We start from the raw sequence: 25,080 nt of genomic DNA, 5'->3' as shown, positions 1-25,080 counted from the left end.
AAAAAATTTTTTTTTTAAGAATAGCAGCAACTTCTGCTTAAGACCACCATGGCCTGAGTCCATCCTATCACCTGCATTTTGTGTACCTTCAGGCTCCTTGAACCTCATGGGATCAAAATACGCTGAGAAATTGGTGGGTTTCTCACATACACCCATGACATCTGTTCTGTAGCCTGCCAGCCATGTTCCATACTCAGGAAGGAGAGAGATATCTCGTAAGCAGGATCGTTTGCCATGCATCTATCATGCGGTGTTGACAGTCCCTCATGCAGTGTGGTGCGGGGGCAATGATGTCTCAGTAAAAATTCTCGCTGGGATCCAATGATTTATTTAGCTAACAGCTTAGTTAATTATGTCAGTTTGACAATTTCAAGAGGGAAGGAAAAACACACACGGGCTGGATGAAGAGATGGTCTGGGTAGTATTTATTTTCCCTAGGTATGGTTAGGAAGGGCTCTCCTGGGGGTTCACTGGTAAAGAATCCACCTGCCAATGCAGGAGACGTGGCTTTGGGAAGGTCACTTGGCAAAGAAAATGGCAACCTACTCCAGGACGCTTGTCTGTGAAATCCCATGGACAGAGGATCCTGGCAGGCTACAGTTATCGGGGTCACAAAAGAGTCAGACACTGCTGAATGACTAAACAACAACACAACAAATCATTAGGAAACTCAGTAATTTCTGGGAAAAACTCTTTAAACTACAGAGCATTTTTTTATAATCAAAACCACCACTCCATTTTGAAAGAAATCTGTTTTTCTCTCTGCACCTGAACAAGGCAAAGTTAAGACAAAATAGCAAGCAAACCATCAGCATTTAATTTTTAAATGCTAGAATGTTTCCTCTGGAAGGAAAAGGGGCCTTTCACTAAAAATCTGGAGGTCTGGATTCCAGTTTCTGCTCTGCTTCTGGGTGACACTCTTGACCTCAGCTCTCTGATCATACAAGCCAAAGGTAAGTCAGGTGTTAGGGAAATTAAATAGTCTTGTTTAGGTTTCAGTGACAAAGCAAAGCAGGCCTCTGACCTTGCTTCTAACCTGCCTGGACACGGCCCTAACCGGGATTGACTCTGAGTGACTATTTGCTGTGAGTGCAAGACTTGCAGCACCATAGATGAAATGGGGGAGAAATCTCAAGATTGTTGAGCCCCTGGAGGGAGGCTGGCCAACCAAGCCCCAGGTTTAACCACATTCCAAGTTTTACACAACAAAACAAACAGCATTAGCACGAGACTGGAGCTGTAATCTGGTCACAGATTGATGATGATATCTGTTTGCATCCTGGGATTATAAACAGGAACCCCCAACTGCAATGTTTGAAGTCTCACCCATGGAGTGGACCAAACCTTTTCCCAACTGGGACTCCAGATGTGTTGTGACACGGAACTTCCCAGCATTGTTTGAGTCTGGATGTTGATCAAAACCCAATTTGGTGATGTATCCTCTGCTCTTTCTATTTCTCTTTTCTTCTAATATTAGTATATTGAAAGTAAGCTAGATGATTCCCTAATAAATATTTGTATAATTACTTGTATGTGATGAGTGGCTTATTTTGTTAACAAAACCTTTGAACCTGAGATGAAAGGGAAAACTTTGGGCAAAACATCAGGCTGCAGGACAAGAGCTCTGCATGCCAGAATCTATAAGACGATGGATGTTCAGTTTGCAGGACAATCCTGGTATAGAGAGGGACACTGAGATTTGTAAACATCCCAGGTTTTGTGCCTTTGAGCAAAAACCATATACCCACCTGCCCGGGCAAAGCCTTCCTTGTCTCCCGTAACATTAATATCAACAGTCTAATTGGATATTCATTTGTATCAAACATTTGATATTCAGGAGTATCAAAGTTCTCCCTCATTCAAAGGCTCAATGGTTGCATTTACTTTCTGATCTCTTTCTCCCATAGGTCTTGAGGCCAGTTCTGACATATTCATCCTTTCCATACGTATTATTGGGAGCCTGCTAGACTTCCCAGTACTGAGGCCACGGGGAAGACAAAACAACCTCTGTTGTCATGGAAATACCTGCTAGAGCCTTAATGCCTTCCTGCCTGAGAGATGGGCCAGGTGCCATTGCCACATGAGGGAGGGAAAAGGGAAAAGAAGAACCACAGGCAAGCCATTCTGGCACGCTGGAGGTGGAAGATAGGAGAGAAGTCTGCAAACAGGCTGCTGTGTGCCCCTAGGTAGGACACTGAACTTCTCTGAGCTTTGGTTTCCTTATCTTAACTATAAGTGTAACTCATTGGTCCAGCCTCCTTGCCAGATAGTCATGAGAAGCATTAAAGGTAACTTCCGGTCTGTGGAAGTTCACGAGGGAAAACTTCTCTTGCTTGTTTTGTTACTTCTGTATCCCACTGTCAGCTTTGGGCTATGGATGGTACACAGAAGACTCAATCAATGTTTGGTAAATATATACGTAAATTTGCTGTTGTTGTTCTGTCCCTAGGTAGGGCCAGACTCTGTGACCCCAGGGACTGCAGCATGCCAGGTACTTTAGTCCTCCACTATCTCCTGGAATTTGCTCAAATTCATGTCCATTGAGTCAGTAATGTTATCTAGTCGTCTCATCCTCTGTTGCCCCCTTCTCCTTTTGCATTCAGTCTTTCCCAGCGTCAGTCTTTTCCAATGAGTCAGCTCTTCATATCAGGGGATCAAAGTGTTGGAGCTTCAGCTTCAGCATCAGTCCTTCCAGTGAATATTCAGGGTTGATCTCCTTTAGGATTGACTGGTTGGATCTCCTTGCTGTCCAAGGGACTCTTAAGAGTCTTCTCCAGCACCACAATTTGAAAGCACCAATTCTTTGGCACTCAGCCTTCTTTATGTAAATAGCACATGGAAAAATACTTTCAAATGTAAGGAAACGATGGGAACTGACGTCTCACAGCTATGAGTGATTCTCTGGGGAGACTGTTTCAATGTGTCCACCCGCATACCTTCTTGTGGCCATTCCAAGCAGTCAGGATGAGCTCAAAAAGTAACACTGATCTCTGCAAAATGAAATCACGCCAGTGACTTGAGAAACACAACATAATACACAGCAAACATTGACATAATTCATGACTCTCTTAGACCACCATCCTTCTTACCTTCCATCAGTCTTGGAGAGAATGTGAAGGAGCCTCCCTCACCATTTTGATCAAAATTCAACAGAGATGTGGGCATAGAAAGCAGGAGTAAAACCCTCCCACTTTAACCTCATTGAAGAAAGCCTCTGATTCTGATCAGACCATCTGATTCCTAGAGAAGGCAGTTAGCCTCGGTCCCAACTGACGGCAGGCACTTAGGATCAGACAATTGAAGAAGCACAAATCCTATGTAACCAAAGACACTGGTACCCGTCTCCCCACTGGATATTAATTTAACATTTATCCAGTCAACCTCCCTGCCCCATCCTAGAGTTGCTTCTCAAATATAAATGTCAAGTGAGGCAGCAGAAATTAATTTCACATGCTTTATGGGCACCGGGTAATACCCAGAAGACTAACAGCAGCAGAACAGAATTATAAAGGAATGGAGAGGGAGTAGGCTTTAGAGAGCCGGGCACACTGCCAGCGGCAGCAGAGCAAGTGGGAGAAAGGAGCGCTGGTGATTGGGGTCAGCGGTCAGCTTTCTTTTCAGAACGAGTGGTTTCTAGACCCACTAGAATTTTTCCTTTCAAAGACAGCACGCAGGCTTTGTGTTCTGAAGCCCACCTCAAAGACAGGATGCTCAGGTTTTCTGATGCGCAGATACCAAGTGGCTGGAGGTGGCACACTCTGGTTCTAGCAATTCTGGATTTCTTTGCGTGAGAAGTTAGGGCGGGGGCACTTAATTGGTATTCAGTTTGTGTCAAAACATTCTAGCACACAGGTATGCGGCTGGCTCTGAACTTAGATCACCTAGGTTTAATCCCACTTTTGCCATTTATTGACTGTGCAATCTTAGGCAGCTTACTTCAACCACTTTTGCCTTTGTTTTCACATCTATAAACTAGAAATAACACTGGCACCTACTTCATAGCATTGTTGAAGGAATTAAAGCAGTCAAGCATGTAGAACAGAGCCGGGCACGTTAATACTCAGTTAACGCTGGTTATAATCATTATATTATCAATAAGTAATTTGAACTTTCCAGCTTTGGATTAGGAACGGCTGTGTTTACCAGCTTTCTCCTTTCTCCATCTGGGTCCAGAGATCATGGTGCTGCTGTGATTGTGTTCTTGTCCCGGTTTGGGTCTCGGTCTCCATCAATAGGAGAGGGAGGTGAAAGATCATTCTGGGAGTCCCAGTCCTGAGTCTCAGAGCCACTTCAGCTACTAACCTGCTAGACAAGTCTAAGGTAAAGCCACTTTCCTCTTTGAGTCTCAATTTCCTACTTTTTTTTTTTTTGTTTATTTGTTTTTAATTAAGGAGTTGGACCAGTAGATCTCTAGGAATGCTTCTAGTCCCAAGAACTAAGATGTCTACTGCCTCCGTGGATGCTTACAGACCCTTCTACCTAAAGCCTTTGGTAACTTAGCTGAGCCTCTGTTTCGTGTTGAATGCCAGGTATACATCAGCAATCCTCCTTCCCCAATTTACATTTCACTCAATGTTCTGCCTCACTCTTCTCCCACTTCTTGCCTTCATTTGGCAGCTTGAGGTTCTAGTATGAGCAAGGGGGAAAAAGAGTCCAGTTAGCCTGAAAACGTAACCCTCTCTTCTCCCCTCAACATTTCTTGCGTTTGTCAACATGCCTGGTTTTCTTATTTCTAGAGCCTCCTCTCAAATGAAGACATTCTGCAAGAGGAGAGGAAACATTCAAATAGGTCTTTCTTGTGTCGTCATGGAGCCATCTTTCTTCCTTCATTTATCATCAATTCAGCTGGAAGTTGAAGTTATATCACATGTAGCCAGCATGAGCTCAACTCCTCAACCACACGTGAATTTCTGAGACACAACAACAAAGCAAGCCCTAAAATAAAACATTGTGGAGCTGGATTTGATCCGAATTAAGTACTTCTTCTCTTTGAAAGACACTGTGAAAAGGAATGAAAAGCTAAGAGAAGCAACTTTCAAATCGCATATCTGACGAAGGACTTACATTCAGAATATGGAAAGAACTCTCAACATTCAGTGAAAAGGAAAAAACAAACAACTTAAAAACGGGGGAAAAGTTTGAACACATACTTCACCACAGGGAAGTATGAACGGAATCTAGGCACATGAAAAGATGTTCAATGTCATATCCATTAAGGGAAATTTTTAAAACATTCGCTGTCCCTGCTCACCTATTAGAATGGCTCAATAAAATATGCTGACAATATTAAGTGTTGACAAGAATCCAGAGGAACTGGAGCTTTCATACTCTGCTGGTGGGAATACAAAGCAGCACAGCCTCCCTTGAAAACATAGAGTTAAACATATACTTATAGAGTTAAACATATACTTATCTTATGACTTAGCAATCCCACTCCCAATTGTAATCACCCAAAACAGGAAGCAATCCCAAAGCCCTTCAACAGGTGAATGGATAAACAGTGGCCCATTCATACAATGGAATGCTGCTCAGTCATAAAAATAAGAACAAAGAAGTGTGGATACAGACAACAAACGGGGTGGATCTTGAAGATGAGTGAGTGAAAGAAGCTCATTTCAGAAAGTTGTACCCTGTGTGATTTCACTTACATGAAATTTACTGTGAGGGCTCAGTCACTTAGCCGTGTTCAACTCTGCCACCCCATGGGCTGTATCCCGCCAGATTTCTCTGTCCATGAGATTTTCAAAGCAAGAATACTGGAGTGGGTTGTCATCTCCTCCAGGGGATCTTTCCCACCCAGGGCTCAAACTCACATCTCCTGCATTAGCATGCAGATTCTTTTTTTTTTTTTTTCAGTTTCTAGCAACTTTTTTTTTTTTTTTTTTATTAGTTGGAGGCTAATTACTTCACAACATTTCAGTGGGTTTTGTCATACATTGATATGAATCAGCCATGACTGCGGGGAAGCCCCCAGGCATTTCCAATAGGAGAGAGTCAGAAGCAGACTTTTCCTTGGCACTTGGCTTGTGGGCTGACTTGAACGTGAGTCTTGCAACTTGCTCAGCTCCAGCCTGCGAGGCTATGCCCCTTTGATCTCTCTGGTTGCCTCTGAGTCCACACATCTCTCCACGCCACTGGAGCTGGCACTGCATCATGAGTTGGGATGTCACCACAGGACTTAAGCACGGGGCTTTCCAAAGGATTGGGCTCTGGCGAAGTGTCACCGTCACCATGATCCAGACGCAGGCATGTCCCTCTCACCCAAGCCCCTTCTTCCACTGCACTCTAGATGCCCTCTAAGTGGCACCCGCCCAAACCCGGGACAGTCACTTGTCCACTCACTTCCCAAATATTTACAGCATCCCTACTGGATATCAGGCATGGCCAGGGACCCTGCTGCCAGGCTGATGCCCACAGCATACTCTGGAGGGCACAGCTGTGACAGCAGCTGTCTGTCTTCACAAGGGCAAACAGAGGCATGTCCTGTCCTCAGTGTCCCAGGCTTTTATCTCCTTTCCCATCTTAGCCAATATCAGACGCTTCCCCATGCTTCACCCCTTTCCCAGACGAAGAGTTAAACACAGGCAGACGGACGTCCGAAATGGCAATATTTTTCTGTTGACTCACTAACGTCCACGAGAGCTGGCTTCCTTGATTCTCCCATCCTGTTCAGTTGGTACTTAGAACAACTTTTCTCAGCCTACTGGCAGAAAACATTCGTTTTCTCTCAGCTTCCATAGATAAAATATGAAGCTGGTGAGATGAGGTGTTAAAAAAAAAAAAAATCAGCAATGGCTTGGCCAAGGTCGCCTGACAGATTGGCAGTGGAACTTGGGACCAGGGTCTGGCCAGTAAGAGCTTCTCTTAAAGTCACACAGGCTGGCGGGGCCTGAAGACTGTACGGACAGAGGCATTGCTAAAAACCCTCTCCAAAAACTGACCAGAAATGGAAGAAGCTCTCTCCCAAATTTCTGAACGAGCTACATAGGACAGAAATGCTTTCAAAACACAATTATGTCCCCGGGGCAAGAGATGCTTTTGGTATGAGTTGTGATGACAGCGGCTGGAAATGGAGCCACATTCGGGGAACGGTTCCAGTGTGCCAGAAGCTGAGAGGCTCTGCACTGTCATAATTCATCCTTGCGCATGCGCGCGCGCGCGCGCGCACACACACACACACACACACACACACACACACACACACACACCCCTCAGCGGAGCTAAAGCAATGTTAAAGGGCTGACAAACCACAAAGACCAGGAAGGACAGAGTGAATGCCGATCGAAAGAGCCAGAGAAGGCGAATGTACATCAGGCCGCAGTCTGGCTGCACAGGCTTGCCTTGTGAGCTTCGAAGGCAACTGTGTGGATCGCCCAGCACTCACGGAGGCCACCAGAAGGTGCCAAGGTAGGAAGGGCAGCACAGGTCTGCCATCGTCCACTTGCCCAGCACACCAGGCAGATGCGTTACCCGGGAGTTGCGCGGTAAGGCTGGCCTCATGCTGAAGCAAAGGCAGGGCTTCACCAAGGGAGAATGACGCTTCCCACCCTGAAGGCTGTCTTACACCGGCCCCCAACTCCCTGGGAGGAGGAGCAGCTTTAAGGAATCTGGGTTCATTTGAGAGGATGTCTCTGGCTGGAGTCATTAGTCGCAAGGGATCATGTCACCCAGCCCTCCTCCACCCTCACACCTGCCTGACGCCTCTCCCTCCACTAACTTCAGATTCTTTGGGTAAGAACAACAGAGCCTGGGGCCTTCCCTGGTGGTCCACTGGTTAAGATTTTACCCTCCATGCAGAGGATGCGAGTTTGATACCCGGTGGGGGAACTAAGATCCCATGTGCCTCATAAAACAGAAACAGTATCGTAACAACGGTAAAGGAACTGCCTGCAATGCGGGAGGCCTGGTTTCCATCCCTGGGTTGGGAAGAACCCCTGGAGAAGGAAATGGCAACCCACTTCAGTATTCTTGCCTGGAAACTCCTATGGACAGAGGAACCTGGTGGGCTACAGTCCATTGGGTGCCAAAGAGTTAGACAAGACTGAGTGACTAACACACTAAAAATGGTCCACATAAAAAAAAAAAGTAAAAACAGAGCCCAAGATTGAAAGGCCCTTTTATCTGCCTGCTCTTTCGTTTCCAGCAAACATACCACCTGCAGCCAATGACATTCAGGAGAGAGTTAGAGAAAGAATGGGACTTCCCTGGTGGCTTGGTAGTAAAGAATCTGCCTCCTAATACAGGAGATAGGGGTTTGATCCCTGGGTCAGAAAGATCCCTTGAAGAAGGGAATGGCTACCCAATCCAGTATTCTTGCCCGGAGAATCCCATGGACAGAGGAGCCTGATAGGCTAAGTCCATGAGGTTGCATAGAGTTGGACATGACTGAGCGACTAACACTTTGACTTTGACTTTCACTTTAGAAAAAGGGTGAGGCAGAGGAAGACAGTCCCAGGAACCTGCCCTGGGGTCCCTTCCTGGCCTCCTCTGCCTCACTGACCCCCACACCACCTGACCCAGAGCATCAGGCAACTGTCCACAAGCATCGATTTCCACCGGTGAGGTCTCACCCATCTGCCTTCCAGGTTGTTTCCCTGAAAAATGAAGACAAGCCCATGGCCTGAGACCCTACAAGTGCTCTAATTGGTGAGAACCGGGTGTTGGTGGGAATGACCTTCTGACACTAACTCTGAACATCCAACTGGGGGGAAGGGCAGTGGCCAGATATCGGCAGAGCCCAGGGCTCAACCTAGCTCTAACTAGCTTTCTCAGATTTAGAGACTGAGTCACCTTCCTGCCCACCAAGGCTCTGCCTCAGAAGCAAGCGTGTGCGCTACTGGTGTGCAAACAGCTGAGGACAGCTTGGCAAAATGTTTCGGCCACACTGCCCTTTCCCCGAAACCTTGAACTCTCACCCAGCACCCCCAGGGTCTGCCAGGTCTCCAAACGCCCTCCGATGACTTCTGATGGGACCGTGTTCTCAGGGCACTGTGGACAAGTGACGTTCTGAAAAGCTTGTTCTCTAGTGAGCAAGACAGCTACCCCCCAAACACCCCCCTCAACACACACACACACGGCTCTTTACGTACCATGTCTATCCCGCTGCCTCCGTGAATCTGAATGGAGGGACCCAGACAATTATCTGCCGCCACTGTATCCACTCTTTCTTCTAAGATTACTGGAAAGGGCTGGACCACCCGAGGAGAGAAACCTTAGGGAGATGCTGCCCTCTTCTGGGAAACACACACACAACAAAGACCCCAAAGAGCCGTAATTTCCTCCTTGCCTTTAATTCTCGTGGGAGCAAACGCACAGCTCAGCATTCTGGGGATAACTAGAAAAGGATGCCCTAGGTGGAATGACCCAGAAGCAGAGAACCACGGACCTGTTTCATGCTCCGATCATTACTGAGACAGACCTTCCCTGAAAGAGGGGCAATGTTCTGAGAGCACGGGTTGGGATTTCAGGTGATTGCAGTCATCCCCCTGCCTCTGAGCAAGACCTCAGGCTCAGCTCCATCTCCCTGCGCCTGACAAATCTCTTTCCTGCATGTGAATTCAAGTTCGCATATCCTTTGGGTCAGTGATTGCGTGGACAAGTCAAATTGGAGCACCTACTATGTACTTAGGTTACTAACATACATCCAACCTTGCTCTCGGCATACCCACAGCGAAGTCAGAAAGACAAGAAAGTGGCCAAAGAGAAATATGTAGAGTGTGTGTGTGTCCATTGTCTTAAAGAGCAGAGAAAACCAAGGCGGTCATTGGGTCCTGAAGATGTCCTGGAATGAGCCTTAAAGAATGCACGGGATTCAGGAGGTGATGGGGCAGAAGGCGAGAGGCAGAGACGTGAGGATGGGATGCTACAGATAGGCGTGTGTGCAGGGGAGGAAAACCAGCCTTCTTTGTTTCTTTCTCTTTTGCTTTCTTCCCTGCGGGGATGTGCAAACAATAGGCTGCTTGGGCTTGAGTTGGGCAGCCCACCATCGAAAGCAGCTGGCCACTGTCAGAGTTTACATACCACCTTCGGTCTATAAATAGCACCCTGCGTGCACTTACACACCCCTCCGCCGAAAATAGCACTGGCTGTTCTCCCAGTGACTTTGAACTGACAGTTTATATTTAGTTTACTCTCTCCCTTCTATTTATATGCCTTTTGTTTACATAAATACCCCTCTCCGTTTATTGCTGTCATGTCTGGGCACCTGATGTCATTAGATGGACACACAGCAACTTCATTCCATACAAACTGGGCAGCTAATTCCATCTTCCCCCGGCCCCCATCTGCTCTCGAATGTGCTTCTCAGAATTCCACAACTCCAGGCTTGAGGCTTGAAAAGAAGTCATCTCTTAATACATTCACTGCCTCCAGCTAGATTCCCTGGAACAGAACTATTCACTGGATTCCCTGAAACTGAACTATTTAACTTCCCAGGCCTCTCAGGACAGGAGAAGTGCCCCCCTTCCCCACCCCACCACCCTGAATTGGCATTTCACACCCTTGACTTGCTTCTGATGGACACCACGAATCGTTTGCTCTGCTCCAACGGCCCTTCGAAAGCTCACAGGCTATGTATCGGCACCAAGTCCATTTTCTCAACCATCATTTCCACATTATTTCCTTTGGGCTTTCAGTTTTCATTTGTATTGATCTTTTCATCATTATTATGAGAATTCTCCTCCGAAAAGCCATTGGGATTCTGTGCTTTCCTTGAGGGCGAAGGGTTCAGAATCTTAGTGTGACTCTGGCTTTGCTTGAAGACCATTCCTTGAGTCCTTGGGGTGACAACCCGAGCCCCACCGCATATGTTGGGGTGTCACCTTGGGGTACCATATACAGCACCAGGATAGCTGTGACCCCTGGACCCCTGCCTGCCCTTCTCCCAGGACAGCAGAAAGAAGAGATGCTTTGGCCACAGACAGTCCTGGAGGCAAAACTCTGCCACTAACAGCTGTGAGGTCCTGGGCAGGTCCATTGACTTCTCTGAGCCTCAGTTTCTTCATCGGTAAAATGAGGATAATGATGCTGATCCTTCACAGTTGTGAGGAAGGATGAGAGCTGGAAGGGAGGACATTGAACAGCTACTAAATCTCCAATATTCCCCTCTTCTCTCATCCTTTGGGAAACCCACTGTCCTTCTGTCATTTTTCCCAGCCCCATTTCAATGAGATCTTCCCATAGCTTCTGTAGGTTCTCAGGAAGCCAAGACCTGCCCTCAGAGGTGAGAGCAGGTGTTCATAGGTGAAGTCAAGCCCTTCTCAATACAGATCACCCTTGGAGTCCTTTCCTGGGTCCCTGGAAAAGGTTCAGTTGGGGTACAGCCATGATGACTTTGATGGGTGGCTTGGGAAGAGCAATGAACTGAGTCCTGTCTTGTGGACCACAGCATCCTTAGGGGAGATGCATCCTTCATCACTGATGCAGGAGGTGCAGGGGGAGATGGAGGTAAGACCAGTTCAGATGAGTGAGGAGCCAGCCTGCAAGGCCAGCAGATGCCTTTTTCTAATGCATCGTCTCTCCGTCTTGGCTCTAAATTACCATCTCCAGTTCCCACTGAACTTACAGCCAGTCTGGTACTCATCCCAGCTAATCTTGTGTTTTATTGCAACCTGAAGCCAAAGAAGAAAGGAACAGAAGCAAAAACTCATAGGAGAATAAAGTTCTAAACTGTACTCAAGCAAAAAGCTCTTGAAGACCGTAAAGAAGGCTGAGCGCCAAAGAATTGATGCCTTTGAATTGTGGTGCTGGAGGAGATTCTTGAGAGTCCCTTGGACTGCAGGGAGATTAAACCACTCCATCCTAAAGGAAATCAACCCTGAATGTTCACTGGAAGGACTGATGGCTGAAGCTGAAGCTCCAATACTTTGGCCACCTGATGTGAAGGGCTGACTCATTGGAAAAGACACTGATGCTGGAAAAAAAATTGAGGGCAGGAGGAGAAGGGGATGACAGAGGATAAGATGGTTGGATGACATCGCTGACTCCATGGATGAGTTTGAGCAAACTCCAGGAGATAGTGAAGGACAGGGAAGCCTGGTGTGCTGGGGTCCATGCGGTCCCAAAGAGTAGGCACGACTGAGCAAGTGAACAACAAAATGCTCCTCTTTCATCTACCTGCTGGTTCCCCTGAACCACCGGAGAACATGAGGCTTCCAAGTGCTGCCCAACACAGTCCGCCTCGAGGTCAGGGTCAGCCATCAGGTTTCTGGAGGGTGTGTGGGGATTGAAACCCTGGATGCTCAGGAGAGCCAGTGGCCAGAGCAGGACATCGTCAAGAAAACCACCGGATTCCCTGCTGGATCAAAGCCACTCAAGCAAAGAGGCGGTCCCCAAGGGATCCGGTTTTGTTTATGAAATAGAGATCTGAAGGGGCTGCGTGTGCTCAACCTCCCCCTCCCTGGCCTCACAGTCCCTGTTTCTCTCAGCCCCACGTGGACGTGGGCTATTCCTGCAGAACACCTAAGGATGCGCCCTGGGGGCCTGGTGCTTCCATGGTCTTTCATAGCTGTCTGTTTACCTTAGCGTTAGCTTCCCCCTGTGTGTTATTTCCTTTTTCAAAAAAAAAAAAAATCTGATTGCAATATAGTTGATTTGCATGGTTGTATTAGCTTCTGCAGCACAACAAAGTGAATCAGTTATATATATATATATATATATATATATATATATATATATATATATCTCCAGTCTTTTCTTAAGATTATATTCCCATATAGACCATTCACTATCCCAATACTGGGAGTGATGGGGACACATTCAGCAGTGATGGCAAATGAGCACGAAGCCCCAGCGAGGCCCAGACTGCTGAAGTCACTCAGCTAACAAACATCGGAGCTGGGAAAGGTTTCCAGGAGAATGACTCTGGGTGTGTCTGTGAGTCAGCAGACCCCAGAGAGTGAGGAGCCTGGGGAAAGTACATGGCAGGAGGGTGGACCAAGGTAGGAGACCAGGCTTTCTCGTTAGTCCCACGTGCCCAGCATTTCAGAGGACACATGGGGCCATTTGACAGAGGTCTCCACTCCCAGGCAAGGCAGGATCTCCAAGGCCATGGGGACACCTGAAAGCCAGGCATGGTGGCTGGGGGTTGGGTTTTGTGGGTCCCGGGTACGAGACTCCCCCGTACCCCACCAGGGTGATGTGATTAGTGAGTACAGTTTTGTGAGAAGGGAAGAAAGACTGAGCAGAAATAAGGCTGGCATGTGATGGAGCAAACACAGACTGGTAGCCCATCAAAGCCTCACTCCCCGTGGCATCAGTCCAGGTATCGATCAGAAAAAGCAGGAGGATCTATTGAAAGAGATGATGAAGTACCTGGAACTGCGGGTTGAGTCCTGAGTCTCAGGTTAACTGGCTACATGGCACCCTGATGTCAGGTATCATCTCACTGCTGAGTTTCCTTATCTGTGAGGATGTAAGATGCTCAGATTAGATAGTGCCTCAGATTCCTTATATTTATGGCATTCCAGTTAATTCCTCTCTCTTAATGCCTTCAGATTTTAGTAGAGAGCTGCTAGGGATTCATGCCGGTCCACTAGTCCTGTCTGTCTCCAGCAGGAAAGAGCAGATGTCACCAGGGTTAGAATATAATGAAGTTGGTGGGTGTATTGCAATGCCTACCATAGAATCTGGCATGTACTGAGCTTTCGATAAATGTTTATTGAGGGGAAAAAAGAAAAAAAAAAGGAAGGAAGGAAGTGGGGAGGGAGGGATGGATGAAAGGAGGAAAGAGGACAGGGAGGGGAGGAGGACAAATTGAGGTATACTCTTGTTTTTTCCCATTTATACAGGTCTTACATAAGTGCGTGTTAAGTCGCTTCAGTTGTGTCTGACTCTTTGCCATCCTATGGATGGTACCTTCCAGGCTCCTCTGTCCATGGGATTCTCCAGGCAAGAACACTGGAGTGGGTTGCCATGCCCTCCTTCAGGGGATCTTCCCGAACCAGGGATTGAACCCTTGTCTCTAGCATCTCCAGCACTGGGAGGTGGGTTCTTTACCACTAGCACCAACTGGGAAGCCCAGACATACAAGTCTTGATTTCCACCTAAATAATGAAAGCTAGTATTACTTTATACTTATTATTTCAAGTCTTATTCTAAATACTTAAATCTATTAATTATTTGATATTTATACCCATGGTGTAGGAAAGATGCTATTTTTTTCTTCCTAGCACTAGATTGAGAATATCTAGGTTCATACCCCCTTTTCCACACAGAAGAGAGATACTATTTTTGTCCCTATTTTACAGATGAAGAAATAGAGGCCAGAGATATTTACTAACCAGCCCCAAGTCACACAGCTACTGAGCGGTAGAGTTGGGGTTAGACTTCAGTCATTTATTCCCCATTTGTGTTTCCCATCCTCGCGTAGTACCTGTCATCATGTTAATGTGAGTAAAAGAATACACAAAGAATGTAGTCAGGACTGAGAAACCAAAAGTCCAGGGGACCAGGGAGTTGTCCAACTTCAGGAGACCCGTGCCAGGCCTGCCCCACCTGGATCAGAAATAGACACTAGGAAGACTGAGATGATCAAGGTGGGTGTCTGCTAGCTGTCCAGTGTAAATGGAGCTTATGCTTTTAAATGGGTTTCCTAGGTGGCACTAGTTGTAAAGAACTTGCCTGCCAGTGCAGGAGACTCAGAGATATGGGTTCCATCCCTGAGTCGGGAAGATCCACTGGAGAAGGGATATGCTACCTACTCCAGTATTCTTGTCAGGATAATCCCATGGACAGAGGAGCCTGGTTGGCTACAGTCCATGAGGTTGCATAGAGTCGGATACGACTGAAGTGACTTAGCATGCATGCATGCATACTCAAATACCCTCACTTCCAGCAGTAAGTTTACTTCCACAGTAATACAGCTCAACAGAAGTGAATATTGAGGCCAAAACATGTCTGGCTATGAGCCCAGCTCTGCCAGTTAACATGTAACCTTGGCTAGTTGTCTCTCTGCCTCAGTTTCCACATCTGCTATTAAGGATTTTATGTGCGTGTTCAGTCCCTCAGTCTTTGAGACCCCATGGACTGTGGCCTATCCTTTGTCCATAGGTTTTTTCAGGCAAAAATACTGGAGTGTGTTGTCATTTCCTCTTCCAGGGGACCTTCCCAGCCCAGGGATCGAACTCACATCTCCTGTGTCTCCTGCATCCGCAGGCGGATTCTTTACCACTGAGCCACCTGGAACATTCATTAAAGGTTTTTAGATCACTTTTAAAGCACCTAAGTCCAGAATCTGATGAAGCATTTGCCTTTAATGCTATATCTCCCCTTTGGTTCAATTTCTTAGATTCTAGAAGCCTAAACCTCCAAATATATTGTTTATTCTAAGATGGGTTGGAGAGACCCAACGAGGCTACAACTCTACATTCAATGTCCCAAGAAAGATGCACAGGCTGGCAGGTGGCGGCCGGCATGCAGGAAGCTGGGGTGGTCATGAGCTAAGCCAGAGCTTATCACCTTAGGCTCAGGCTCAGGCCCACCCTCTACCACCAGGCAGGAATCCAATTAACCCACAGATAACTCGCCCTCATCAAACATTTCCTTAGGTGCATCACTCTGCAGCAGGCTTCCTTGGCAATCAGTCTCTCCTTTTGTCTAACTGGCACCCCTTCTGTTATCATTTGATCTCACTTCCTTTGCTCTGACTCCAAGGGGAAAGAAGAACAGCTGGGCCCCACCGCCCACAGCCCAGCCCTTCCGATAAAGGATACTGATGCCAAAACATGGGGTTCCAGAAGCCTGCCCTTTCATCCTGTCGTAAAACTCGATCCCACTGCTTTGTGGGTTAGATGTCAGTGGAGTCGGCCTTGCTGGGTACCAGCCAGCCAGTGGGCAGCGGGAGATACTTCCTACACTATGGGAGTGGGCTTCGGGGGTCTTACTGCGGCGGCAGGTGGAGCAGGGCCCACCTGGCACCCCTTCACTTGCTGCCCAAGGTGTAAGGGAGGGGAAGGGCTTCTGAGTATGTCTGCTGGGCAAGGGGCAGGTGGGGCTGTGGGAAGGAAGACCTGTGATGCTTCCGTAGAAAGGGTGAGGGCTCCAGAGAGGAAATTTAAATAGCCTGTGAATATGTGAAAAGTTGTCAGCTTCATTAGTTATTGAACACTTCAAAAGATGCCATTTTCTGCCTATTGGTGAATGTTGGGTTTGTTTTTCATGGTGACAGTTTTTAATGGAAATGGAGGGGCTAAACTCTCTCATACATGGCTGGTGGATTAAACGTTCTGGGATCAAATGCAATATCAACCAAAGGCCTCAAAGCACTCTTTCAGGTAACATTTTCATACATCCTATAAAAAAACTGATTAATACGTTTAGAATTAATTGTGTTGAATTCACTGCAATATTCTTTAACTGCAAAGAATTTTTGGAACAAATTGCACACTCAATGATAAGGATTTAGTTAAATCAAATCTCACTGTGACTGAGAAAAATAATACAATTGTTACATATAAAAATATATAAAGACAAAACTAGGATATATGAGGTGAAAAACTAGATATCAAAATAGCATATGCAACATAAATCTATACATTGATAACATTATCTATTTATATGTATCTGTGTAGGGAGTGATCTATAATAGATCTATCTATGAAAGGATATATGCACCAAAATATTAATTGTTATTATATCTGGGCAGTGATATTTTAGATCATTTTACTTTTCTGCTTAAAAGCTATATTGTGGAACCTAATATTTCTACAATAAACATATATTCCATTAGTGTTAAAGAAACACAATAATATTATTCTAAGAATAGAAAAGAAGGGGACTTCCCTGGTGGTCCAGTGGCTAAGACTCCATGCTGCCAATGCAGGGGACTCGAGTTCCATCCTTGGTGAGGGAAATATGATCCCACATGCCCCGTGGTACAGCCAATTTTTTTTTTTTTTTAAGCACAGAGAAGTATGGAAAAATCCTACACCACTCTGACTCTATAAAAAAAGAAAAGCCAAGATATGCCTTGAAAAGAGAAATTAACTGAAGTGAAAAATGGAGGTTAAGGAAAATTCTGGAAAAAAGGCAAGAACCCTAGGCTTTGCTTCCTTTAGGAAGGGGCCAGAGAGCCACACTTGAGCATCTGCTTCTGAGCCTCAGACAGACCCTGGCTGCCTCTACCTGAGCTTCATCTCCATCCTAGAGATGCCTCCTTAAAGCCTTGCTCACAAAGACTCCAGTCCATCACAAAGCAATGCCAGTCCTACCCAAGAGGAATGAAAGCAAACTTCCACACAGAGACTGTACACAAATGTGCCCAGCCCGTCAGAATAGCCAAAGCATAGAAGCAACTCCAATGTGTATCAGCTGATGAACAAAGCGTGGTCTATACACACAGTGGGCTATCACTCTGCAATTAAAAGGAATAAAGTATTGATCCATGTGACAACATAGATGAACTTCAAAAGCATTAAAGCTCAGTAAAAAATGTCAGACACAAACATTACACATTGCATGGTTCCATTTGGATGAAATATCCAGGATGGGCAACTCTATAGACATAGGAAGTAAATTAGCAGTTACCTAGGACTGGGGGCTGTGAGGATTGGGAAACTGGGATTGCCTGCAAATGAGCAAGAGATCTCTTTTGGGAGTGATGGAAATGTGTTAAAATTGGATGGTGGTGATGGCTACACAACTTTGTGAATATACTAAAAAGTATTGAATTGTATACTAAAAACCAGTACATTTTACAACATATAGATATTGCAAAATAAAAATTAATTAATTAATTAATTAATATTTGCTTATTTATTTGGCTAAGCCAGGTCTTAGTTACAGCATGTGAACTCTTAGTTGCAGCATGTGCAATCTAGTTTCCTGATCAGGGATTGAACCCAGGTCCCCAGCAATGGGAGCACAGAGACCTAGCCACTGGATCACCAGGGAAGTCCCTTAAAATAAAACTTAAAAAAACAGAACACCTCAATGATCTGTAGACCACATATTAGAGCATATGTAGAGCACATATTTCTACCCTTTAAATGCTTATTCATTGAAGTATTCATTCATCAGGGCTTCCCAGGTGATGCTAATGTAAAAAACCTGGGTTCAGTCCCTGGGTTGGGAAGATTCCCTGAAGGATGGCATGGCAACCCATTCCAGTATTCTTGCCTGGAGAATCGCCATGGACAGAGGAGCCTGGCGGGCTACAATCCATGGGGTCACTCAGAGTTGGACATGACTGAGTCACTTAGCATGCATGCATTCATTCATCAAATATTTTCAAGTCCTAACATTTTGCCACATGTTACTCTGAGAATATGTGAGTGAAAGAAACAGAAATTACCAACAATATTTTCATGATCTGCAAATCAGTGTACCTACTGATATCTCTCAAAAGACTGAGCACGGGCATGTCTTATTCATCTTGCCAACCTTCAGACCTTGCACAGTGGCTGGCCCGCTGTAGAGCCTGTGTGACACTTGTTGGATCCATGAATTAAGTAGATACAAGAACAGCTTGAAAGTTGATAGCATTGATCCCTGGAGTACACACAGGGAGCCAGGGCACAAGAGAGAAGACAAAGCTTCGAGAGAAGATTGAGAGCCTCTGGCCTCTAAGGACCAGGGGAGAGTCTCTCTGAAGCTCTGAAAAATAGGATTGGCAGTGGCGATGTGTGTGATGACACCTTCAGGCCATATTACCCAAGGTCCTGCTCACCTATGGTGGTGCTTCAGGCACAGAGCCGGGAAGCTCCCAGTGCTCAGAATGTCTAAGCTCTAAGGCTCATGCTATTACTCACTCCCATACTTGGGGGGTGGATGGGGCAACTCTGCTGAGCTTCTTAGCTGCCCCACCTTCCCAGTGAGCTCGGGGCCCTCTTTGGCACCAGCCACCTGGTAGGAAATGCCTGTCATCACCAGGGCTGCTCTGCCCCCAGCCTCCGCCTCGGATGTCCAGAGCTGTTCTGGCATCATTGTCCCTCTCAAATAGGGCCTCCCCAGTTCACCCGAAAACTAGAAATGGACTTACCATAACACCCAGATATTGTCCTCTCAGGCATTTATCCCCCCAAAATTAAAAACTTATGTTCATGCAGAAACTCATACACAAATGATTGTGAGTGTGTGTGTGTGTGTGTGTGTGTGTGTGTGTGTGTGAAGTCACTTCAGTCAGGTCTGCCTCTTTGTGACCCTATGGACTATAGCCTACCAGGCTCCTCTCTCCATGGGATTCTGCAGGCAAGAATACTGCAGTGAATTGTCATGCCCTGTTTCAGGGAATCTTCCAGACCCAGGGATCAAACCCGAGTCTCTTACGTCTCCTGCATTGGTAGATGGGTTCTTTACTACTAGTGCCACGTGGGAAGTCCACACAAATGATTTAAAGCAGCTTTATTTGTAGCGGCCCCAAAGACTACCTAGATATCCTCCAGTGGGTAAATGAGTGAATGATTAAACAAACTGTGGAAGAACCATGCTGTGGAATACTACTCAGCAAAAAAAAAAAAAAAGAAGAAGAAGAAGAAGAACCAACAATTGATACATGGAACAACTTGGGTAGATGTTAAGAAAATTTTGCTGAGTGGAAAAAGGCAGTCTCAAGCATGTAAATATTGCATGATTCCATTTCTACAACACTCCTGAAACAAAATTATGCAGATGAACAGCAGATGAACGGTTCCAAAGGGTTTAGGGATGGGGGGTGGGTGCAAAGGGAGAGTTCAAGAGAGCATTGTGGTGATGGTACAGTTTTATACCTGGACTGTGATGACAGTTATCTGAGCTTAAGATGATAAAATGGCATACAATGATACACATATACCCAAATGAATATATGTTTGGCTGATAAAATTCAAATAAGTTCTATGGATCATACCAGTGTTAGTCACCTAGTTTTGATATTTGTACTATAGTTGTATAAGGGCTTTCCTGGTGGTAAGATGGTAAAGAGTCTGCCCGCAATGCAGGAGATGAAGGTTCGGTCTCGGTCGGGAAGATCCAATGGAGAAGGGAATAGCAACCCACTCCAGTATTCTTGCCTGGGAAATCCCATGGACAGAGGTGCTTGGTGGGCTACAGTCCATAGGGTTGCAAAGAGTCAGACCCAACTGAAGCGACTTAGCACAGTACATAGTTATGCAAAATGTTAATGTTGGGAAGGCTGGGTACAAGTGGGAAAACACTCGTGAATCAATAAATACGTGTGCTCAGTCACTCAGTGGTGAGCGACTAACACTTCTACTTCCACTTTCTGGTGGCACTAATGGTGAAAATCCATGGGGCTGCAGAGGGTCTGACACAATCCAGTGACTGGGCACTCACAGATGATGAATTAAGCAAACTTCTGTTGACGTTTACATTGTGGTACCAACTTAAGTCTAACACGATAGAGTGAGGACTTGTGGAACCCAAATTTTCCATCCTCTATCCTACAGGCTAGGATTCATTTAGCTTACTGTTCAATCTATCACTTTCATTTTTCTAGGCTTTGGTACATACAAATTTGTGCCATTTCCCCAATATTAAATAGAAAAGATCCACCTATGTGAGATCCCCAAATTAGAATGATTGTAGCAGTGGGCGACTGCTCATTCTGGGAAAGAAAACTTGGCCAAATATCCTGGCATTTTTTCCATTTGCTCTGTGGGGCACTGGAGCTATGGGGTGGGGTGGGGGGAAAGGCAGGGAGCGTAATGAGGACAGAAGGAAGGTCCCCCCACCATGTCCACTGGCCAGGGTGGTAGTGACTGCAAGGACCTAGCTATTGAGGTGCTTGGGGGACAAAACCATCATGCACCCATCATCTGACCCATAGAGAGCAAAATGGGGACCCCTAGGATAGAGGATCTTTCCTATGTTGTCTGCTGTTTCCCACAGCCAAGCACAGTGCCTGGCATGGAATAGGGGTTCCAGGACTATTTCGTAATTAACAAACATGTGCCGAAGGGATGAAGACGGCAGAAAAATCAGGGATTCATTAGCACCCACCCTTCCTTCGCTTGGGATCTCAGACTCCAGTTGCACCTCCTTTCACTGGGGCTCATGTAGGAGTGCAAGGGTGATCCTGCCCTTTCTCCTATCTTCAGAGCCACTCAAGGTGGGCAAGGAAAAAAGTCATGTTCATGTAAGAGTGATGCCCCTGTTGGATCCTGAGAGTATCCTTCTGTCTCACTCGCCTCTGTGGCTTGTAAAGTGGGCAGAAGGACAGAGACTCGAGTGGAAACTGAGGGCTTGACATTGAAGTTTCAGAGATGTGAGAGGCAGAGCTAAGCAAGGTCTGAGATTGAATGCACATTAAAGCTGTTTTTGTTTTTGTTTTGTTTTTTATTTCAATCAACCATACTGGAGGAAGACTGAATTCTCTTTCATTTCTCTCCACAGAAAATGATTTCACAAAGTTGTAACCATATGAAGATATGACAGAGGAGAACATAGAGGAAAATGCTAATAAAAATACTGTTAATTTCTGGATTTCAGAAGGTTTATTATAGATGCCAGTTTTTTTTTTAATAAACTTAATTTGTTGTGATTTCTTTTCTCATTCTAAATAAATACTATTTTTTCTTTGTTCTGTATGTGTGATTTTTACATTCTTTTCCTAAAAGAAGGAGTTCATGTGAATTTGTGTGAGTTTATGCAAGCTATGACAAATCTAGACAGCATATGAAAAAGCAAAGAAATGAGTTTGCCAACAAAAGCCCGTATAATTAAAGCTTTGGTTTTTCCAGTAGTCATGTATGGGTGTGAGAGCTGAACCATAAAGAAGGCTGAGCACCAAGGAACTGATGCTTTCAAATTGTGGTGCTGGAGAAGACTCTTGAGAGTCCCTTGGACAGCAGGGAGATCAAATCAGTCAATCCTAAAGGAAATCAATCCTGAATATTCATTGGAAGGACTGATGCTGAAGCTGAAGTTCCAATATTTTTGGCCACCTGATGTGCAAAGCTGATTCATAGGAAAAGACCCTATGATGTTGGGAAAGACTGAAGGCAAAAGGAGAAGAGGGCAGCAGAGGATGAGATGGTTAGATAGCATCACCGACTCAATGGACAGGAATCTCAGCGAACTCTGGGAGATAGCGAAGGACAGGGATGTCTGATGTGCTGCAGTCCATGGGGTCGCAAAGAGTTGGACACAACTGAGCGACTGAACAACAGCAGCAATGCCTGTCTCAGCCCAGAGGCACTCCTCTGCCTCCTGTGTTTCCCAGACACAGTGCTGGGCACAGAGACGTTTCCTTAGTTAATGTTTATTGATCAGGATAGATGGCATCAAGCTTGAAGAGGGAAACCGCAGCCTCTCTGAAAGACTTGGAGGCGAAAGTGACCATTTTGGGACTCCCTTGACATTTAGCACACTAACCTGCCTGCCCTTCCTCTGACTTTCCACTTTCCGTCTCCACAATCACACCATCACTTTACTACTATTTTCTATCCTCCTTCTGTCCATCTCTGTCTCTATATCTCTCCCTCCCTCCTCTTGCCTCCTGCTCTCATTTTCCTTCCCTGTCTGGGATGGAGATCTTCATAAAAAGCTAGAGAAGGATGCTGAGGAGGAAGTCGGGGTTCAGTGGTGGAGCTGGTACCCACGGCTGATTCTCAGCCAGCCTGGCAGGGGCCGCAGACAGGAGGCCAGCGGAGCGCTCTTCCGGGAATGAAAACCACCCCGGTGTCGGCAGCACTGCGGAGGCAGATGTAGAAGCTGGGCTCAGAGACTGGGAGGTGGGGATGTGCCTCGGGTATCCTACAGTCCCTTCTGAGTCCTCGCCTCCCGCCGCCAGTCCTCAGAACTGCGGGACAGCGCCCCGCGGAGGAGAGTGGGCTACAAGGAGAATTTGGCAACTGGTAAATCTGTCTTCGAGGATCTCAGGGGCAGCCGCGGGGGCGCTGTCCACCTGGTCAGCCTCCCACCTCCATAGGCTTCCGGGATGCCTGTGCATCCCACTCCCCGGGGTGAGAGCCAACCCCCAGCCTCCGCCAATGCAGACTTTGTGTCCATCTTGGAAGAGGACCAGAGGACAATAGAAGGAAGCCCAGCAAACAATCCCACCTCCTCCACTCAGCTTCCCCTGGTCCCCTTTGGGGCCTCGGTCTCAGTCCCTCCTCCAGGCTTCCAGAACATTCAGCAGACTAGCCATCCCTGCGTATGCAGCATGTATGTCCTTGTTAGCTTTTTCTACGAATGACATTTGTCTCCGCCACACAAAGCTCCCCTAAATGCTGACAAGGTGTCTTGTGATGCATTATTTATTTCTGTGACCCCACCCCTGGCTCAGTAGCAGCAGGGGATTAATAATCATTTGCCAGACACAGAGAACAAACTTGGGGTTACGGAAGGGGATGGACTGGTGGGGAGATAAACTAGGAGTTTGGGGTTAATGTATACACATCACTATAGCTAAAATAGATAAACCACAAGGACCTACTGTGTAGCACAGGGAACTCTTCTCAATGCTCTGTGGTGATGTAAATGGCAAGGAAATCGAGAAAAGAGGAGATACATGTACACGTTTAACTTACTCACTTTGCTGTACAATAGACATGAACACAACGTTGTAAAGTAACTATACTCCAATGAAATTAGTAGTAATAAAAAATCTCTTCCTCTACAGGGACCACTGTCCATACTTTCTGAAAAGTGCAAGGAATATTGCATCTGTCTTCTGCATCTTAGTCTTCTCTGGTGCCTCAGCTGTAAAGAATCTGCCTACCAATGCAGGAGATGCAGGTTCGATCCCTGGATCGGGAAGATCCCCTGGAGAAGGAAATGGCGACCCACTGCAGTATTCTTGCTTGGAGAATCCCATGGACAGAGGAGCCTGGTGGGCTATGGTCGGAGAGAGTCAGACACAACTTAGTGACTAAACAACAACAACTTCTGCATCTGTGGAGCCCCAGCCGGTGGAGGAGGGAAGACAGCCAGGCAAGAGCCCTCCCGCTTCTGAAATTGGTTCCACCCAGCACAGGGGCTTCAAGTGGGGAAAACATGGTGCATGGGGTTGGAGGAACACACCGCTGGTATGTGGAGAGGCCTGGGTGGTCCTCAGGAAGGTTGACCCCCATCCAGCTTTCATCTTCCCTTCAAGGAGAATGTCTCAGCCAGGTGCTAGGCTCACCTGAACTCCTCTCAAACCCTTAGCTCCCATTTTAACCCCAAATAACTAGGTCTTGGAGTGAGAGTCTCACAGAGCACAGTATCTGGTTAGTTTCCCAGCATCTGCCATTTGGTCTCCAATATTTAAAGCAACTGATGTTGCTTTTCCATTGGCATCAGTGATAAAGCTTCCTTTTAAACTCATCACCCTTCAGAACAAAATGGATCTGGCTAGAGAGAAAGCATTACGTGATAGCACAGGTGTTTGCAGCCACAATAAAAATGATGGAAGTTGGGAAACCCTGGAATTGAGAAAAGGAGAAAAAAGGTGAGAAGTGCCCGGTTACTAATCCAGAAACTTTCCAGTGTATGGCCTTGGGCGAGCCACGGTGACCCTGGCCGTGACTGTTTTCTCCTGTGTAACATGAGGGCAGTCAGTTGTCTAAAGGCTTCCGCAGCATAGTCCAGTCCTGAAATTCTGTGATGCACTATTATTCATGTGGGATGAAAAGAAGAGAGCATGGGAGAAAGAGAGCAGTAAAAGGAGGTGGCATTCTTCTGCGTGCCATCTCTGGAGTTAGCAGAGGGGAGCGGTCTCTGATGGCTCTGTGGATCGAGCCCCAAGTGCAATGCCAATTCAGTAGCAATTCTGTCTGCAGCGGCCCCTCTCTCGCTGCCCACTGGTTCCAAGAGGTAAGTCAAGAGCAGCCCAAGCATCCTAGGAGATGCAGCCACTTGATTCTGAAGATGAGCAGCCAGAGAAGGGAAGGGAGAGTCTGGAGGCTGCCTGGTCCCAGATCCTTGGTAATCTTCCCATCCTGAAATCCAAAGCCCAGGGTGCAATCTGTTTGTGCAAGGCCTGGGCTTGGCCCCACATACAGGAGCTCCTTGGGGGACCCCTGTCAGCCCCGTTCGTCTCCCCGTTGTGACAGGTGAAATGAGAAGTTGAGGGATGAGCGGTCCATCCACTTTCCAGGAGCCTGGCTGGATCTGGGAACAGGGCAGGGAAGCAAAGGGAAGCCTTCCCCCCAGGCCTGGGAA

At 46.5% G+C, this 25,080-nt stretch overlaps 1 long non-coding RNA gene across 1 annotated transcript; it reads left to right on the top strand.

Moving 5' to 3' along the window:
- Positions 1–7,262: 7,262 nt before the first annotated feature.
- LOC133043412 (uncharacterized) lies at positions 7,263–21,444 on the top strand. The gene is made up of 3 exons (XR_009689696.1): positions 7,263–7,407; positions 8,586–8,646; positions 21,328–21,444. It is a non-coding gene; the product is annotated as an uncharacterized LOC133043412 (long non-coding RNA).
- The last annotated feature ends 3,636 nt before the right edge of the window (positions 21,445–25,080 follow it).

Source organism: Dama dama, chromosome 22 (assembly GCF_033118175.1).
Source record: "Dama dama isolate Ldn47 chromosome 22, ASM3311817v1, whole genome shotgun sequence".
Classification (NCBI taxonomy): domain Eukaryota; kingdom Metazoa; phylum Chordata; class Mammalia; order Artiodactyla; family Cervidae; genus Dama; species Dama dama.
The sequence above is the reverse complement of the archived record's forward strand: the minus strand, read 5'-3'. Positions and strand labels throughout refer to the sequence as shown.